This window comes from Rhinopithecus roxellana, chromosome 18, assembly GCF_007565055.1.
Source record: "Rhinopithecus roxellana isolate Shanxi Qingling chromosome 18, ASM756505v1, whole genome shotgun sequence".
Classification (NCBI taxonomy): Eukaryota; Metazoa; Chordata; class Mammalia; order Primates; family Cercopithecidae; genus Rhinopithecus; species Rhinopithecus roxellana.
In genome coordinates, this window is record NC_044566.1 from 48,033,015 (window position 1) to 48,037,703 (window position 4,689).

At 41.5% G+C, this 4,689-nt stretch overlaps 1 non-coding gene across 1 annotated transcript; it reads left to right on the plus strand.

Annotated features, from left to right (window-relative positions):
• The first annotated feature begins 883 nt into the window (after positions 1-883).
• LOC115894654 lies at positions 884-988 on the plus strand. Its single transcript, XR_004054798.1, has one exon. It is a non-coding gene; the product is annotated as a small nucleolar RNA U13 (small nucleolar RNA).
• Positions 989-4,689: the final 3,701 nt, after the last annotated feature.

Sequence of the window (4,689 nt, forward strand, 5' to 3'; positions counted from 1 at the left end):
GCACAAGAGAGCAAGAAAGGGCAAGCGGGGAGTAAACTCACTTTAACCAGGAACCCATTCCCATGATAACAACAGTAATTTGTTCCTAAGGGTGGAGCCCTACATGACCTAATCACCTTTGAAAAGTCCCACCTCTTAATTCTGTCACAGTGGCAATTAAATTTCAACATAAGGCCCAGCGAGGTGGCTCATGCCTTAATACCAGCACTTTGGGAGGCCGAGGTAGGCAGATGACAAGTTCAGGAATTCAAGACCAGCCTGGCCAACATGGTGAAACCCCGTCTCTACTAAAAATAGAAAAATTAGCCGGTGTGGGGGCATGTGCTTGTAATCAGAGCTGAGGCAGAATAATCACTTGAACCTGGGAGGCGGAGGTTGTAGTGAGCCAAGATCATGACACTGTACTCCAACCTGAGTGACAGAGGAAGGCTCTGTCTCAATAAATAAATAAATTAAATAAATACATTTCAACATGAGTGTTGGAGGGGACGTTCAAATCACAGCAACCAGATACCAGAGTGTGACTCTAACCGGGCTTTGTTACAACCAGTCCAGATGCTAAATTACTTAAAGATGTAAGTGTGGGCTGGGTGCAGTGGCTCATGTCTGTAATCACAACACTTCGGGAGGCTAAGGCAAGCAGATCTCTTGAGCCCAGGAGTTCAAGACCAGCCTGGGCAACACGGTGAAACCCTGTTTCTATAAAAAATACAAAAATTAGCCAGGCATGGTGGCTCAAGCCTGTAGCCCAAGTTACTCAGAAGGCTGAAGTGGGAGAATCACCTGAGCCTGGGGTGGTTAAAGCTGCAGTGAGCTGCAATCATACCACTGCATTCCAGCCTGGGCAACTGAGTGAGATCCTGTCTCAAAAAAAAAAAAAAGGATCCTTTTGTAGTTCATGAGGATGATGATTGGGTGCTTCACACATGTGTGTGAAATGTGCCACCCTCAAACCTTGTTACAATGTCAGCATATTACCTGCCTGACCTGAAAAAAAAAAAAAAAGAAAAGTTACAAGTGTGACCTAAGACCCTCTGGAGTTCTGGTTCTTGAAAGTGACTCCACATGAATCCTTAGCTAGTTGCTCCTTTCACTCCAATTACCTAACTACACACCTTGGAACCACCTCTTGCTTGCATTATGGCTCAGCTTGTACTCATGGCAGAAGGTGCAGTGGGAGCAGGCATGCCACATGACCAGAGCAGGAGCAAGAGAGACAAGTGCCACATACTTTTAAGCAACCAGATCTCCCAGGAGCTCCACTCACTATTTCACGGACAGCAGCAAGACATGAAGGATCTGCCCCCATAATCCAAACACCTCCGTCCAGGCTCCACCTCCAACATTGGGGATTACAATTCAACATGACATTTGGCACGGACATATATTCAAACTATATTAGTCCTACAAAAGACTGGAAAGTTTGCTGTGATGGAGAAGGGGCTGTGTGCAGTAGGGGTGGGAATCTAAGAATCTAATGACTTTTTATGCAGACTTTTAACCTATCTGCTAGTTTTCAGCTGCATGTTCATTGCCAGTGAGTGCCCAAGCTTCCTGTGATTCCAAGTTTTAAGCATTTCAGAGACTTTGTGGTATAAATCAGGTCACTTACAGACTTCCCTCACTGGTTTAGAATTCAATTTTCACAAGTCTAGTGAGTCAGTTACCCCTCATCCATCTGCTTTACAGTTTTCAAAATGTTGATGATGTTTGTCTTTATGGGTTTATTTATTTTAAACATTTTACTGTCATTTTCAGGGGTTTAAGAAAGGAATTTGAAGTCAATATGTGCTCAGTCCATCATCTTAAACAAGAGGCTAACATGAAAGTATCTGCAAAGGAGAACAACATGGAAGAAACCTTATTTTAGGAAGTTGAGGTCATCCGTAAAATGCAGAATAAATTAAAAGGGAAGAAACTAAAGCCATGGGGTCAGGAAGACACACAGAAATCCAAAGGGAGACAATAAAAGGACCAAAATATGATGGTGACAAAGGGGATAAAAATGAAGAACACGACTTTTAAAAAGAAAGAAAAGAAAAAAATCTGTGGACCAATCGACTAAGACAAAGAGGGTTCTATAGTGTTGTTGGTTTGGAACAGAATGACTGAGATAATTCTAGGGAATTTATGAAAAGTAATGAAGAGTAAGGGAAGAAGATTTGGGGACAGGTCATGGTTGTGTTTTTATAATAGTGATTATTGAGAGTGTGTTATGGAGGCTGATGTGGGTGGATCACTTAAGCCCAGGAGTTTGAGACCAGCCTGGGCAACATGGCAAAACCTCCATCTCTACAAAAAATACAAAACAATTAGGCTGGTGTGGTGGCGTGGGCCTGTAATTCCCGCTACTTGGGAGGTTGAGGCTCAAGAATTGTTTTTAACCAGGGAGGTGGAGGCTGCAGTGAGCCAAGATTGCACCACTGCACTCCAGCCTGGGCAACAGAGTGAGACTCAATCTAAAAAAAAAAAGAAAGAAAGAAGGAAGGAAGGAAGAAAGAAAGAAAGAAAGAAAGAAAGAAAGAAAGAAAGAGAAGAGAAGAGAAGACAAGAGAAGAGAAGAGAAGAGAAGAGAAGAGAAGAAAAAAGAAGGAAAGGGAAGGGAAGGGAAGGGAAGGGAAGGGAAGGGAAGGGAAGGGAAGGGAAGGGAAGGGAAGGGAAGGAAAGGAATCTGGCTGGCTCAAGAGAAACAGCTTAAATATGCAGACAGCCAGGACTCCTTTTGTCAGTTAGGGCTGTCAGGGAACCAGAACCAACAGGATATATGTGTATTTATATTAAGAGATTTACTTTAAAGAATTGGCTCATGTGATTATGGGAACTAGAAAGTCCAAAATCTGTAGGGCTGACCAGCAGTTTAGAAACTCAGGTAAGAGTTGACTCCTCAAGTAGTCTTGAGTCTGAAACATGTAGGGCAGGCCAAGAAGCTGGAAACTGAGGCAGCATTTCTTTGTTACAGTCTTGAAGCCAATTTCCTTTTCTCTGGGAAGCCTCCATTTTGTTTTGTTTTGTTTTGTTTATCTTAAGGTCTTCAACTGATTAAAAGAGGCCCACCCACATTATTGAGGGTAATCTCTTTTACTTAAAGTCAACTGACTGTTGATGTCAGTCATATCAACAAAATACCTTCACAGCAACGCCTAGCCTAGCATTTGACCAAACAACAAGGCTTCATAGCTTAGTCAAGTTGATGCATACAATTTAGCTTTTACACTCCCCAGTGAAACTGCCCAGCTAGAGCCTCCCAATGTCAAAGTCCACTATCAATCAACAAGGTCCACTCATAACACAGAAATCCCAGTCAGTCTTCTAAATGCCCCCATCCTAAAGAAAGAGCAGGGAACCAAAAATAAATAGACATATGTGGAAAGTCACTAGGAGGAAATGAAAACAATTCAGGAAGAAGAAAATGACAAGAAGTATTAATACCTTCAGAGAGATAAGAGAAGATAATTCAATCATGAAAGAAAGAAGCTAGTGAGGGGAAAAGATTTCAGAGAATAAAAAGAAACTCTTGGAAATCACAAATATGATAACATGAATGAAAAACTCGGTAACAAGGATTATAAATTAAAGGTAAGAAAATCTCCAAGAAAGTTAAACGAAATGGTAAAGACACAGAAAAAAGAAAAGAGAAGAAAAATATCAGTTTAGGAGGATTAGCATCTGAATAAAGTTTCCAGAAAGAGAATGGAGAAAATGAAGGAGGGGAAATTGTCTAAGTAATAATTCAAAAAAATGTTTAAGCATTATCAATCATGAGTTTCCAGAAGGAAAAGGTCTACCAAGTCCCCAGCACAGTGGTTAACTACATATCCACACCAAACCACTTCATCATTGAAGACATTAAAGAAAGCAAAGATAAGATAGTAAAGTTTTGTGTCCGTGAGAGGGACAGATGACACAGAAATGATCAAGAATCAGACTGACTTCGGGTATCAGGAGAGGGCAATGGAACCATGCCTTCAAAACTCTAAGGAAAAATGACATTTTGACCCAGGATTCTATTTCCAACGAAACATAGCAAATTTAAGGGTAGCAGAATGATCTTTTTAGAAATGAAAATTCTTGGCCAGGCATGGTGACTCAAGCCTGTAATCCTAGCACTTTGGGAGGCCAAGGCAGGAGGATCACTCAACCTCAGGAGTTCGAGACCAGCCTGGCCAATGTAGTAAGACCTTGTCTCTAAATTTAAAATATTATATATAAAAAATATAAAAATAAAAAAAATAAAAAATAAACAAAATGAAAATTCTCCGAAAATTTACTTCCCAAGGACTTTTTATCAGCAAGTGATAGCGGAAGTATTCTTCTAAAAAAAGGAGAAACCAAAGAAAGAGGAGGACAAAACAGTCAGGAATCAAGAGAATCTGAGGCCACGTGCGGTGGCTCACTCCTGTAATCCCAGCACTTTGGGAGGCTGAGAAGGGTGGATCACCTGAGGTCAGGAGTTTGAGACCAGTCTGGCCAACATCATGAAACCCCATCTCTACTAAAAATACAAAAAATTAGCTGGACATGGTGGCAGATGCCTGTAATCCCAGCTATTTGGGAGGCTGAGGCAGAAGAATCGCTTGAACCTGGGAGGCAGAGGTTTTAGGGAGCTGAGATTGCACCACTGCAATCTAGCCTGGGCAACAGGAGTAAAACTCCATCTCAAAAAAAAAAAAGGAGATCCCAGGATACAGC